At 50.4% G+C, this 10,000-nt stretch overlaps 24 non-coding genes and 4 pseudogenes across 24 annotated transcripts; all 28 read right to left on the reverse strand.

The window, feature by feature from the left end:
- Positions 1 to 18: 18 nt before the first annotated feature.
- LOC128476259 (5S ribosomal RNA) lies at positions 19 to 137 on the reverse strand. Its single transcript, XR_008347277.1, has one exon. It is a non-coding gene; the product is annotated as a 5S ribosomal RNA (ribosomal RNA).
- A 218-nt stretch (positions 138 to 355) lies between these two features.
- LOC128480104 (uncharacterized) lies at positions 356 to 464 on the reverse strand (annotated as a pseudogene).
- A 272-nt stretch (positions 465 to 736) lies between these two features.
- LOC128480336 (5S ribosomal RNA) lies at positions 737 to 855 on the reverse strand. Its single transcript, XR_008350497.1, has one exon. It is a non-coding gene; the product is annotated as a 5S ribosomal RNA (ribosomal RNA).
- Positions 856 to 1,125: 270 nt separating this feature from the next.
- On the reverse strand, positions 1,126 to 1,244 carry LOC128476271 (5S ribosomal RNA). The gene has a single exon (XR_008347288.1). It is a non-coding gene; the product is annotated as a 5S ribosomal RNA (ribosomal RNA).
- Positions 1,245 to 1,486: 242 nt separating this feature from the next.
- LOC128480348 (5S ribosomal RNA) lies at positions 1,487 to 1,605 on the reverse strand. The gene has a single exon (XR_008350498.1). It is a non-coding gene; the product is annotated as a 5S ribosomal RNA (ribosomal RNA).
- A 284-nt stretch (positions 1,606 to 1,889) lies between these two features.
- LOC128477197 (5S ribosomal RNA) lies at positions 1,890 to 2,008 on the reverse strand. Its single transcript, XR_008348179.1, has one exon. It is a non-coding gene; the product is annotated as a 5S ribosomal RNA (ribosomal RNA).
- Positions 2,009 to 2,269: 261 nt separating this feature from the next.
- Positions 2,270 to 2,388, reverse strand: LOC128480360 (5S ribosomal RNA). The gene has a single exon (XR_008350499.1). It is a non-coding gene; the product is annotated as a 5S ribosomal RNA (ribosomal RNA).
- A 268-nt stretch (positions 2,389 to 2,656) lies between these two features.
- Positions 2,657 to 2,775, reverse strand: LOC128480371 (5S ribosomal RNA). The gene has a single exon (XR_008350500.1). It is a non-coding gene; the product is annotated as a 5S ribosomal RNA (ribosomal RNA).
- Positions 2,776 to 3,020: 245 nt separating this feature from the next.
- On the reverse strand, positions 3,021 to 3,139 carry LOC128476593 (5S ribosomal RNA). Its single transcript, XR_008347599.1, has one exon. It is a non-coding gene; the product is annotated as a 5S ribosomal RNA (ribosomal RNA).
- Positions 3,140 to 3,397: 258 nt separating this feature from the next.
- On the reverse strand, positions 3,398 to 3,506 carry LOC128480395 (uncharacterized; annotated as a pseudogene).
- A 294-nt stretch (positions 3,507 to 3,800) lies between these two features.
- Positions 3,801 to 3,919, reverse strand: LOC128477639 (5S ribosomal RNA). Its single transcript, XR_008348601.1, has one exon. It is a non-coding gene; the product is annotated as a 5S ribosomal RNA (ribosomal RNA).
- Positions 3,920 to 4,150: 231 nt separating this feature from the next.
- On the reverse strand, positions 4,151 to 4,269 carry LOC128478507 (5S ribosomal RNA). Its single transcript, XR_008349423.1, has one exon. It is a non-coding gene; the product is annotated as a 5S ribosomal RNA (ribosomal RNA).
- Positions 4,270 to 4,509: 240 nt separating this feature from the next.
- On the reverse strand, positions 4,510 to 4,628 carry LOC128476769 (5S ribosomal RNA). Its single transcript, XR_008347767.1, has one exon. It is a non-coding gene; the product is annotated as a 5S ribosomal RNA (ribosomal RNA).
- A 215-nt stretch (positions 4,629 to 4,843) lies between these two features.
- On the reverse strand, positions 4,844 to 4,962 carry LOC128480382 (5S ribosomal RNA). The gene has a single exon (XR_008350501.1). It is a non-coding gene; the product is annotated as a 5S ribosomal RNA (ribosomal RNA).
- A 263-nt stretch (positions 4,963 to 5,225) lies between these two features.
- On the reverse strand, positions 5,226 to 5,344 carry LOC128478886 (5S ribosomal RNA). The gene has a single exon (XR_008349784.1). It is a non-coding gene; the product is annotated as a 5S ribosomal RNA (ribosomal RNA).
- A 228-nt stretch (positions 5,345 to 5,572) lies between these two features.
- LOC128477065 (5S ribosomal RNA) lies at positions 5,573 to 5,691 on the reverse strand. Its single transcript, XR_008348053.1, has one exon. It is a non-coding gene; the product is annotated as a 5S ribosomal RNA (ribosomal RNA).
- Positions 5,692 to 5,942: 251 nt separating this feature from the next.
- On the reverse strand, positions 5,943 to 6,061 carry LOC128480393 (5S ribosomal RNA). The gene has a single exon (XR_008350502.1). It is a non-coding gene; the product is annotated as a 5S ribosomal RNA (ribosomal RNA).
- A 260-nt stretch (positions 6,062 to 6,321) lies between these two features.
- Positions 6,322 to 6,440, reverse strand: LOC128480404 (5S ribosomal RNA). The gene has a single exon (XR_008350503.1). It is a non-coding gene; the product is annotated as a 5S ribosomal RNA (ribosomal RNA).
- Positions 6,441 to 6,659: 219 nt separating this feature from the next.
- Positions 6,660 to 6,778, reverse strand: LOC128477640 (5S ribosomal RNA). The gene has a single exon (XR_008348602.1). It is a non-coding gene; the product is annotated as a 5S ribosomal RNA (ribosomal RNA).
- Positions 6,779 to 7,006: 228 nt separating this feature from the next.
- LOC128477641 (5S ribosomal RNA) lies at positions 7,007 to 7,125 on the reverse strand. The gene has a single exon (XR_008348603.1). It is a non-coding gene; the product is annotated as a 5S ribosomal RNA (ribosomal RNA).
- A 219-nt stretch (positions 7,126 to 7,344) lies between these two features.
- On the reverse strand, positions 7,345 to 7,463 carry LOC128477501 (5S ribosomal RNA). The gene has a single exon (XR_008348470.1). It is a non-coding gene; the product is annotated as a 5S ribosomal RNA (ribosomal RNA).
- A 206-nt stretch (positions 7,464 to 7,669) lies between these two features.
- On the reverse strand, positions 7,670 to 7,788 carry LOC128480418 (5S ribosomal RNA). The gene has a single exon (XR_008350505.1). It is a non-coding gene; the product is annotated as a 5S ribosomal RNA (ribosomal RNA).
- Positions 7,789 to 8,030: 242 nt separating this feature from the next.
- Positions 8,031 to 8,149, reverse strand: LOC128480429 (5S ribosomal RNA). Its single transcript, XR_008350506.1, has one exon. It is a non-coding gene; the product is annotated as a 5S ribosomal RNA (ribosomal RNA).
- A 257-nt stretch (positions 8,150 to 8,406) lies between these two features.
- On the reverse strand, positions 8,407 to 8,525 carry LOC128480441 (5S ribosomal RNA). Its single transcript, XR_008350507.1, has one exon. It is a non-coding gene; the product is annotated as a 5S ribosomal RNA (ribosomal RNA).
- A 252-nt stretch (positions 8,526 to 8,777) lies between these two features.
- LOC128477642 (5S ribosomal RNA) lies at positions 8,778 to 8,896 on the reverse strand. Its single transcript, XR_008348604.1, has one exon. It is a non-coding gene; the product is annotated as a 5S ribosomal RNA (ribosomal RNA).
- Positions 8,897 to 9,109: 213 nt separating this feature from the next.
- On the reverse strand, positions 9,110 to 9,228 carry LOC128479454 (5S ribosomal RNA). Its single transcript, XR_008350330.1, has one exon. It is a non-coding gene; the product is annotated as a 5S ribosomal RNA (ribosomal RNA).
- Positions 9,229 to 9,447: 219 nt separating this feature from the next.
- Positions 9,448 to 9,556, reverse strand: LOC128480172 (uncharacterized; annotated as a pseudogene).
- Positions 9,557 to 9,765: 209 nt separating this feature from the next.
- Positions 9,766 to 9,874, reverse strand: LOC128479845 (uncharacterized; annotated as a pseudogene).
- Positions 9,875 to 10,000: the final 126 nt, after the last annotated feature.

The following is a 10,000-nucleotide window of genomic DNA, read 5'->3' on the forward strand; positions in this document are numbered from 1 at the left end:
GACTGTGAGAAAAGAAAAAGCCTACAACACCTGGTATTCCCAGGCGGTCTCCCATCCAGGTACTAACCAGGCCCAACCCTGCTTAGCTTCCGAGATCAGATGAGATCGGGCGCTTTCAGGGTGGTATGGCCGCAGGTGTGAAAGTTTTTTATTTTACTTCTCTTATTCTGTTGCTGCTGCTGCTGCTGCTGCTGCTGCTGCTGCTGCTGCTGCTGCTGCTGCTTGTCGTCAGAAAGAATTATAAGCCCTGGGACAGGACAGAGAAGGTGAGAAGGTTCAAATAAGGGTTTAAAGCTTTGATGATGAGCAAGAAACACATGGCAAAAAGCTCTCCCCGGACTGTGAGAAAAGAAAAAGCCTACAACACCTGGTATTCCCAGGCGGTCTCCCATCCAGGTACTAACCAGGCCCAACCCTGCTTAGCTTCCGAGATCGGGCGCTTTCAGGGTGGTTTGGCCGCAGGTGTGAAAGCTCTTTATTTTACTTTTCTTATTCTGTTGCTGCTGCTGCTGCTGCTGCTGCTGCTGCTTGTGCTGCTGCTGCTGCTTGTGCTGCTGCTGCTGCTTGTGCTGCTGCTGCTGCTGCTTGTGCTGCTGCTTGTCGTCAGACAGAAAGAATTATAAGCCCTGGGACAGGACAGAGAAGGTGAGAAGGTTCAAATAAGGGTTTAAAGCTTTGATGATGAGCAAGAAACACATGGCAAAAAGCTCTCCCCGGACTGTGAGAAAAAATTAAAAGCCTACAACACCTGGTATTCCCAGGCGGTCTCCCATCCAGGTACTAACCAGGCCCAACCCTGCTTAGCTTCCGAGATCAGACGAGATCGGGCGCTTTCAGGGTGGTATGGCCGCAGGTGTGAAAGTTTTTTATTTTACTTCTCTTATTCTGCTGCTGCTGCTGCTGCTGCTGCTGCTGCTGCTGCTGCTGCTGCTGCTGCTGCTGCTGCTGCTGCTGCTGCTGCTGCTGCTGCTGCTGCTGCTGCTGCTGCTTGTCGTCAGACAGAAAGAATTATAAGCCCTGGGACAGGACAGAGAAGGTGAGAAGGTTCAAATAAGGGTTTAAAGCTTTGATGATGAGCAAGAAACACATGGCAAAAAGCTCTCCCCGGACTGTGAGAAAAGAAAAAGCCTACAACACCTGGTATTCCCAGGCGGTCTCCCATCCAGGTACTAACCAGGCCCAACCCTGCTTAGCTTCCGAGATCAGATGAGATCGGGCGCTTTCAGGGTGGTATGGCCGCAGGTGTGAAAGTATTTTATTTTACTTCTCTTATTCTGTTGCTGTTGCTGCTGCTGCTGCTGCTGCTGTTGCTGCTGCTGCTGCTGCTGCTGCTGCTGCTGCTGCTGCTGCTGCTTGTCGTCAGAAAGAATTATAAGCCCTGGGACAGGACAGAGAAGGTGAGAAGGTTCAAATAAGGGTTTAAAGCTTTGATGATGAGCAAGAAACACATGGCAAAAAGCTCTCCCCGGACTGTGAGAAAAGAAAAAGCCTACAACACCTGGTATTCCCAGGCGGTCTCCCATCCAGGTACTAACCAGGCCCAACCCTGCTTAGCTTCCGAGATCAGACGAGATCGGGCGCTTTCAGGGTGGTATGGCCGCAGGTGTGAAAGCTCTTTATTTTACTTTTCTTATTCTGTTGCTGCTGCTGCTGCTGCTGCTGCTGCTGCTGCTGCTGCTGCTGCTGCTGCTGCTGCTGCTGCTGCTGCTGCTGCTTGTGCTGCTGCTGCTGCTGCTGCTTGTGCTGCTGCTTGTCGTCAGACAGAAAGAATTATAAGCCCTGGGACAGGACAGAGAAGGTGAGAAGGTTCAAATAAGGGTTTAAAGCTTTGATGATGAGCAAGAAACACATGGCAAAAAGCTCTCCCCGGACTGTGAGAAAAAATTAAAAGCCTACAACACCTGGTATTCCCAGGCGGTCTCCCATCCAGGTACTAACCAGGCCCAACCCTGCTTAGCTTCCGAGATCAGACGAGATCGGGCGCTTTCAGGGTGGCATGGCCGCAGGTGTGAAAGTTTTTTATTTTACTTCTCTTATTCTGTTGCTGCTGCTGCTGCTGCTGCTGCTGCTGCTGCTGCTGCTGCTGCTGCTGCTGCTGCTGCTGCTGCTGCTGCTGCTGCTGCTGCTGCTGCTTGTCGTCAGACAAAAAGAATTATAAGCCCTGGGACAGGACAGAGAAGGTGAGATGGTTCAAATAAGGGTTTAAAGCTTTGATGATGAGCAAGAAACATGGCAAAAAGCTCTCCCCGGACTGTGAGAAAAAATTAAAAGCCTACAACACCTGGTATTCCCAGGCGGTCTCCCATCCAGGTACTAACCAGGCCCAACCCTGCTTAGCTTCCGAGATCAGACGAGATCGGGCGCTTTCAGGGTGGTATGGCCGCAGGTGTGAAAGTTTTTTATTTTACTTCTCTTATTCTGTTGCTGCTGCTGCTGCTGCTGCTGCTGCTGCTGCTGCTGCTGCTGCTGCTGCTGCTGCTGCTGCTGCTGCTGCTGCTGCTGCTGCTGCTGCTGCTGCTGTCGTCAGACAAAAAGAATTATAAGCCCTGGGACAGGACAGAGAAGGTGAGAAGGTTCAAATAAGGGTTTAAAGCTTTGATGATGAGCAAGAAACACATGGCAAAAAGCTCTCCCCGGACTGTGAGAAAAAATTAAAAGCCTACAACACCTGGTATTCCCAGGCGGTCTCCCATCCAGGTACTAACCAGGCCCAACCCTGCTTAGCTTCCGAGATCAGACGAGATCGGGCGCTTTCAGGGTGGTATGGCCGCAGGTGTGAAAGTTTTTTATTTTACTTCTCTTATTCTGTTGCTGCTGCTGCTGCTGCTGCTGCTGCTGCTGCTGCTGCTGCTGCTGCTGCTGCTGCTGCTGCTGCTGCTGCTTGTCGTCAGACAAAAAGAATTATAAGCCCTGGGACAGGACAGAGAAGGTGAGAAGGTTCAAATAAGGGTTTAAAGCTTTGATGATGAGCAAGAAACACATGGCAAAAAGCTCTCCCCGGACTGTGAGAAAAAATTAAAAGCCTACAACACCTGGTATTCCCAGGCGGTCTCCCATCCAGGTACTAACCAGGCCCAACCCTGCTTAGCTTCCGAGATCAGACGAGATCGGGCGCTTCCAGGGTGGTATGGCCGCAGGTGTGAAAGTTTTTTATTTTACTTCTCTTATTCTGCTGCTGCTGCTGCTGCTGCTGCTGCTGCTGCTGCTGCTGCTGCTGCTGCTGCTGCTGCTGCTGCTGCTGCTGCTGCTGCTGCTGCTGCTTGTCGTCAGACAGAAAGAATTATAAGCCCTGGGACAGGACAGAGAAGGTGAGAAGGTTCAAATAAGGGTTTAAAGCTTTGATGATGAGCAAGAAACACATGGCAAAAAGCTCTCCCCGGACTGTGAGAAAAGAAAAAGCTTACAACACCTGGTATTCCCAGGCGGTCTCCCATCCAGGTACTAACCAGGCCCAACCCTGCTTAGCTTCCGAGATCAGGCGCTTTCAGGGTGGTATGGCCGCAGGTGTGAAAGTTTTTTATTTTACTTCTCTTATTCTGTTGCTGCTGCTGCTGCTGCTGCTGCTGCTGCTGCTGCTGCTGCTGCTGCTGCTGCTGCTGCTGCTGCTGCTGCTGCTGCTGCTGCTGCTGCTGCTGCTGCTGCTGCTGCTGCTGCTGCTGCTGCTTGTCGTCAGACAAAAAGAATTATAAGCCCTGGGACAGGACAGAGAAGGTGAGAAGGTTCAAATAAGGGTTTAAAGCTTTGATGATGAGCAAGAAACACATGGCAAAAAGCTCTCCCCGGACTGTGAGAAAAGAAAAAGCTTACAACACCTGGTATTCCCAGGCGGTCTCCCATCCAGGTACTAACCAGGCCCAACCCTGCTTAGCTTCCGAGATCAGACGAGATCGGGCGCTTTCAGGGTGGTATGGCCGCAGGTGTGAAAGTTTTTTATTTTACTTCTCTTATTCTGTTGCTGCTGCTGCTGCTGCTGCTGCTGCTGCTGCTGCTGCTGCTGCTGCTGCTGCTGCTGCTTGTCGTCAGACAAAAAGAATTATAAGCCCTGGGACAGGACAGAGAAGGTGAGAAGGTTCAAATAAGGGTTTAAAGCTTTGATGATAAGCAAGAAACACATGGCAAAAAGCTCTCCCCGGACTGTGAGAAAAGAAAAAGACTACAACACCTGGTATTCCCAGGCGGTCTCCCATCCAGGTACTAACCAGGCCCAACCCTGCTTAGCTTCCGAGATCAGACGAGATCGGGCGCTTTCATGGTGGTATGGCCGCAGGTGTGAAAGATTTTTATTTTACTTCTCTTATTCTGTTGCTGTTGCTGTTGCTGCTGCTGCTGCTGCTGCTGCTGCTGCTGCTGCTGCTGCTGCTGCTGCTGCTGCTTGTCGTCAGACAGAAAGAATTATAAGCCCTGGGACAGGACAGAGAAGGTGAGAAGGTTCAAATAAGGGTTTAAAGCTTTGATGATGAGCAAGAAACACATGGCAAAAAGCTCTCCCCGGACTGTGAGAAAAGAAAAAGCCTACAACACCTGGTATTCCCAGGCGGTCTCCCATCCAGGTACTAACCAGGCCCAACCCTGCTTAGCTTCCGAGATCAGACGAGATCGGGCGCTTTCAGGGAGGTATGGCCGCAGGTGTGAAAGCTCTTTATTTTACTTTTCCTATTCTGTTGCTGCTGCTGCTGCTGCTGCTGCTGCTGCTGCTGCTGCTGCTTGTCGTCAGACAGAAAGAATTATAAGCCCTGGGACAGGACAGAGAAGGTGAGAAGGTTCAAATAAGGGTTTAAAGCTTTGATGATGAGCAAGAAACACATGGCAAAAAGCTCTCCCCGGACTGTGAGAAAAAATTAAAAGCCTACAACACCTGGTATTCCCAGGCGGTCTCCCATCCAGGTACTAACCAGGCCCAACCCTGCTTAGCTTCCGAGATCAGACGAGATCGGGCGCTTTCAGGGTGGTATGGCCGCAGGTGTGAAAGTTTTTTATTTTACTTCTCTTATTCTGTTGCTGCTGCTGCTGCTGCTGCTGCTGCTGCTGCTGCTGCTGCTGCTGCTGCTGCTGCTGCTGCTGCTGCTGCTGCTGCTGCTGCTGCTGCTTGTCGTCAGACAAAAAGAATTATAAGCCCTGGGACAGGACAGAGAAGGTGAGAAGGTTCAAATAAGGGTTTAAAGCTTTGATGATGAGCAAGAAACACATGGCAAAAAGCTCTCCCCGGACTGTGAGAAAAAATTAAAAGCCTACAACACCTGGTATTCCCAGGCGGTCTCCCATCCAGGTACTAACCAGGCCCAACCCTGCTTAGCTTCCAAGATCAGACGAGATCAGGCGCTTTCAGGGTGGTATGGCCGCAGATGTGAAAGTTTTTTATTTTACTTCTCTTATTCTGTTGCTGCTGCTGCTGCTGCTGCTGCTGCTGCTGCTGCTGCTGCTGCTGCTGCTGCTGCTTGTCGTCAGACAAAAAGAATTATAAGCCCTGGGACAGGACAGAGAAGGTGAGATGGTTCAAATAAGGGTTTAAAGCTTTGATGATGAGCAAGAAACATGGCAAAAAGCTCTCCCCGGACTGTGAGAAAAAATTAAAAGCCTACAACACCTGGTATTCCCAGGCGGTCTCCCATCCCGGTACTAACCAGGCCCAACCCTGCTTAGCTTCCGAGATCAGACGAGATCGGGCGCTTTCAGGGTGGTATGGCCGCAGGTGTGAAAGTTTTTTATTTTACTTCTCTTATTCTGTTGCTGCTGCTGCTGCTGCTGCTGCTGCTGCTGCTGCTGCTGCTGCTGCTGCTGCTGCTGCTGCTGCTGCTGCTGCTGCTTGTCGTCAGACAAAAAGAATTATAAGCCCTGGGACAGGACAGAGAAGGTGAGAAGGTTCAAATAAGGGTTTAAAGCTTTGATGATGAGCAAGAAACACATGGCAAAAAGCTCTCCCCGGACTGTGAGAAAAAATTAAAAGCCTACAACACCTGGTATTCCCAGGCGGTCTCCCATCCAGGTACTAACCAGGCCCAACCCTGCTTAGCTTCCGAGATCAGACGAGATCGGGCGCTTTCAGGGTGGTATGGCCGCAGGTGTGAAAGTTTTTTATTTTACTTCTCTTATTCTGTTGCTGCTGCTGCTGCTGCTGCTGCTGCTGCTGCTGCTGCTGCTGCTGCTGCTGCTGCTGCTGCTGCTGCTGCTGCTGCTGCTGCTGCTTGTCGTCAGACAAAAAGAATTATAAGCCCTGGGACAGGACAGAGAAGGTGAGAAGGTTCAAATAAGGGTTTAAAGCTTTGATGATGAGCAAGAAACACATGGCAAAAAGCTCTCCCCGGACTGTGAGAAAAAATTAAAAGCCTACAACACCTGGTATTCCCAGGCGGTCTCCCATCCAGGTACTAACCAGGCCCAACCCTGCTTAGCTTCCGAGATCAGACGAGATCGGGCGCTTTCAGGGTGGTATGGCCGCAGGTGTGAAAGTTTTTTATTTTACTTCTCTTATTCTGCTGCTGCTGCTGCTGCTGCTGCTGCTGCTGCTGCTGCTGCTGCTGCTGCTTGTCGTCAGACAGAAAGAATTATAAGCCCTGGGACAGGACAGAGAAGGTGAGAAGGTTCAAATAAGGGTTTAAAGCTTTGATGATGAGCAAGAAACACATGGCAAAAAGCTCTCCCCGGACTGTGAGAAAAGAAAAAGCTTACAACACCTGGTATTCCCAGGCGGTCTCCCATCCAGGTACTAACCAGGCCCAACCCTGCTTAGCTTCCGAGATCAGACGAGATCGGGCGCTTTCAGGGTGGTATGGCCGCAGGTGTGAAAGTTTTTTATTTTACTTCTCTTATTCTGTTGCTGCTGCTGCTGCTGCTGCTGCTGCTGCTGCTGCTGCTGCTGCTGCTGCTGCTGCTTGTCGTCAGACAAAAAGAATTATAAGCCCTGGGACAGGACAGAGAAGGTGAGAAGGTTCAAATAAGGGTTTAAAGCTTTGATGATGAGCAAGAAACACATGGCAAAAAGCTCTCCCCGGACTGTGAGAAAAGAAAAAGCTTACAACACCTGGTATTCCCAGGCGGTCTCCCATCCAGGTACTAACCAGGCCCAACCCTGCTTAGCTTCCGAGATCAGACGAGATCGGGCGCTTTCAGGGTGGTATGGCCGCAGGTGTGAAAGTTTTTTATTTTACTTCTCTTATTCTGTTGCTGCTGCTGCTGCTGCTGCTGCTGCTGCTGCTGCTGCTGCTGCTGCTTGTCGTCAGACAAAAAGAATTATAAGCCCTGGGACAGGACAGAGAAGGTGAGAAGGTTCAAATAAGGGTTTAAAGCTTTGATGATAAGCAAGAAACACATGGCAAAAAGCTCTCCCCGGACTGTGAGAAAAGAAAAAGACTACAACACCTGGTATTCCCAGGCGGTCTCCCATCCAGGTACTAACCAGGCCCAACCCTGCTTAGCTTCCGAGATCAGACGAGATCGGGCGCTTTCAGGGAGGTATGGCCGCAGGTGTGAAAGCTCTTTATTTTACTTTTCCTATTCTGTTGCTGCTGCTGCTGCTGCTGCTGCTGCTGCTGCTTGTCGTCAGACAGAAAGAATTATAAGCCCTGGGACAGGACAGAGAAGGTGAGAAGGTTCAAATAAGGGTTTAAAGCTTTGATGATGAGCAAGAAACACATGGCAAAAAGCTCTCCCCGGACTGTGAGAAAAAATTAAAAGCCTACAACACCTGGTATTCCCAGGCGGTCTCCCATCCAGGTACTAACCAGGCCCAACCCTGCTTAGCTTCCGAGATCAGACGAGATCGGGCGCTTTCAGGGTGGTATGGCCGCAGGTGTGAAAGTTTTTTATTTTACTTCTCTTATTCTGTTGCTGCTGCTGCTGCTGCTGCTGCTGCTGCTGCTGCTGCTGCTGCTGCTGCTGCTGCTGCTGCTGCTGCTTGTCGTCAGACAAAAAGAATTATAAGCCCTGGGACAGGACAGAGAAGGTGAGAAGGTTCAAATAAGGGTTTAAAGCTTTGATGATGAGCAAGAAACACATGGCAAAAAGCTCTCCCCGGACTGTGAGAAAAAATTAAAAGCCTACAACACCTGGTATTCCCAGGCGGTCTCCCATCCAGGTACTAACCAGGCCCAACCCTGCTTAGCTTCCGAGATCAGACGAGATCGGGCGCTTTCAGGGTGGTATGGCCGCAGGTGTGAAAGTTTTTTATTTTACTTCTCTTATTCTGTTGCTGCTGCTGCTGCTGCTGCTGCTGCTGCTGCTGCTGCTGCTGCTGCTGCTGCTGCTGCTGCTGCTGCTGCTGCTGCTGCTGCTTGTCGTCAGACAAAAAGAATTATAAGCCCTGGGACAGGACAGAGAAGGTGAGAAGGTTCAAATAAGGGTTTAAAGCTTTGATGATGAGCAAGAAACACATGGCAAAAAGCTCTCCCCGGACTGTGAGAAAAAATTAAAAGCCTACAACACCTGGTATTCCCAGGCGGTCTCCCATCCAGGTACTAACCAGGCCCAACCCTGCTTAGCTTCCGAGATCAGACGAGATCGGGCGCTTTCAGGGTGGTATGGCCGCAGGTGTGAAAGTTTTTTATTTTACTTCTCTTATTCTGCTGCTGCTGCTGCTGCTGCTGCTGCTGCTGCTGCTGCTGCTGCTGCTGCTGCTGCTGCTGCTGCTGCTGCTGCTGCTGCTGCTTGTCGTCAGACAGAAAGAATTATAAGCCCTGGGACAGGACAGAGAAGGTGAGAAGGTTCAAATAAGGGTTTAAAGCTTTGATGATGAGCAAGAAACACATGGCAAAAAGCTCTCCCCGGACTGTGAGAAAAGAAAAAGCTTACAACACCTGGTATTCCCAGGCGGTCTCCCATCCAGGTACTAACCAGGCCCAACCCTGCTTAGCTTCCGAGATCAGACGAGATCGGGCGCTTTCAGGGTGGTATGGCCGCAGGTGTGAAAGTTTTTTATTTTACTTCTCTTATTCTGTTGCTGCTGCTGCTGCTGCTGCTGCTGCTGCTGCTGCTGCTGCTTGTCGTCAGACAAAAAGAATTATAAGCCCTGGGACAGGACAGAGAAGGTGAGAAGGTTCAAATAAGGGTTTAAAGCTTTGATGATAAGCAAGAAACACATGGCAAAAAGCTCTCCCCGGACTGTGAGAAAAGAAAAAGACTACAACACCTGGTATCCCCAGGCGGTTTCCCATCCAGGTACTAACCAGGCCCAACCCTGCTTAGCTTCCGAGATCAGACGAGATCGGGCGCTTTCATGGTGGTATGGCCGCAGGTGTGAAAGATTTTTATTTTACTTCTCTTATTCTGTTGCTGTTGCTGCTGCTGCTGCTGCTGCTGCTGCTGCTGCTGCTGCTGCTTGTCGTCAGACAGAAAGAATTATAAGCCCTGGGACAGGACAGAGAAGGTGAGAAGGTTCAAATAAGGGTTTAAAGCTTTGATGATGAGCAAGAAACACATGGCAAAAAGCTCTCCCCGGACTGTGAGAAAAGAAAAAGCCTACAACACCTGGTATTCCCAGGCGGTCTCCCATCCAGGTACTAACCAGGCCCAACCCTGCTTAGCTTCCGAGATCAGGCGCTTTCAGGGAGGTATGGCCGCAGGTGTGAAAGCTCTTTATTTTACTTTTCCTATTCTGTTGCTGCTGCTGCTGCTGCTGCTGCTGCTGCTGCTGCTTGTCGTCAGACAGAAAGAATTATAAGCCCTGGGACAGGACAGAGAAGGTGAGAAGGTTCAAATAAGGGTTTAAAGCTTTGATGATGAGCAAGAAACACATGGCAAAAAGCTCTCCCCGGACTGTGAGAAAAAATTAAAAGCCTACAACACCTGGTATTCCCAGGCGGTCTCCCATCCAGGTACTAACCAGGCCCAACCCTGCTTAGCTTCCGAGATCAGGCGCTTTCAGGGTGGTATGGCCGCAGGTGTGAAAGTTTTTTATTTTACTTCTCTTATTCTGCTGCTGCTGCTGCTGCTGCTGCTGCTGCTGCTGCTGCTGCTGCTGCTGCTGCTGCTGCTGCTGCTGCTGCTGCTGCTGCTGCTGCTGCTGCTG

The sequence above is a fragment of the Spea bombifrons genome, chromosome 2 (assembly GCF_027358695.1).
Source record: "Spea bombifrons isolate aSpeBom1 chromosome 2, aSpeBom1.2.pri, whole genome shotgun sequence".
In the NCBI taxonomy this organism is placed as follows: Eukaryota; Metazoa; Chordata; class Amphibia; order Anura; family Pelobatidae; genus Spea; species Spea bombifrons.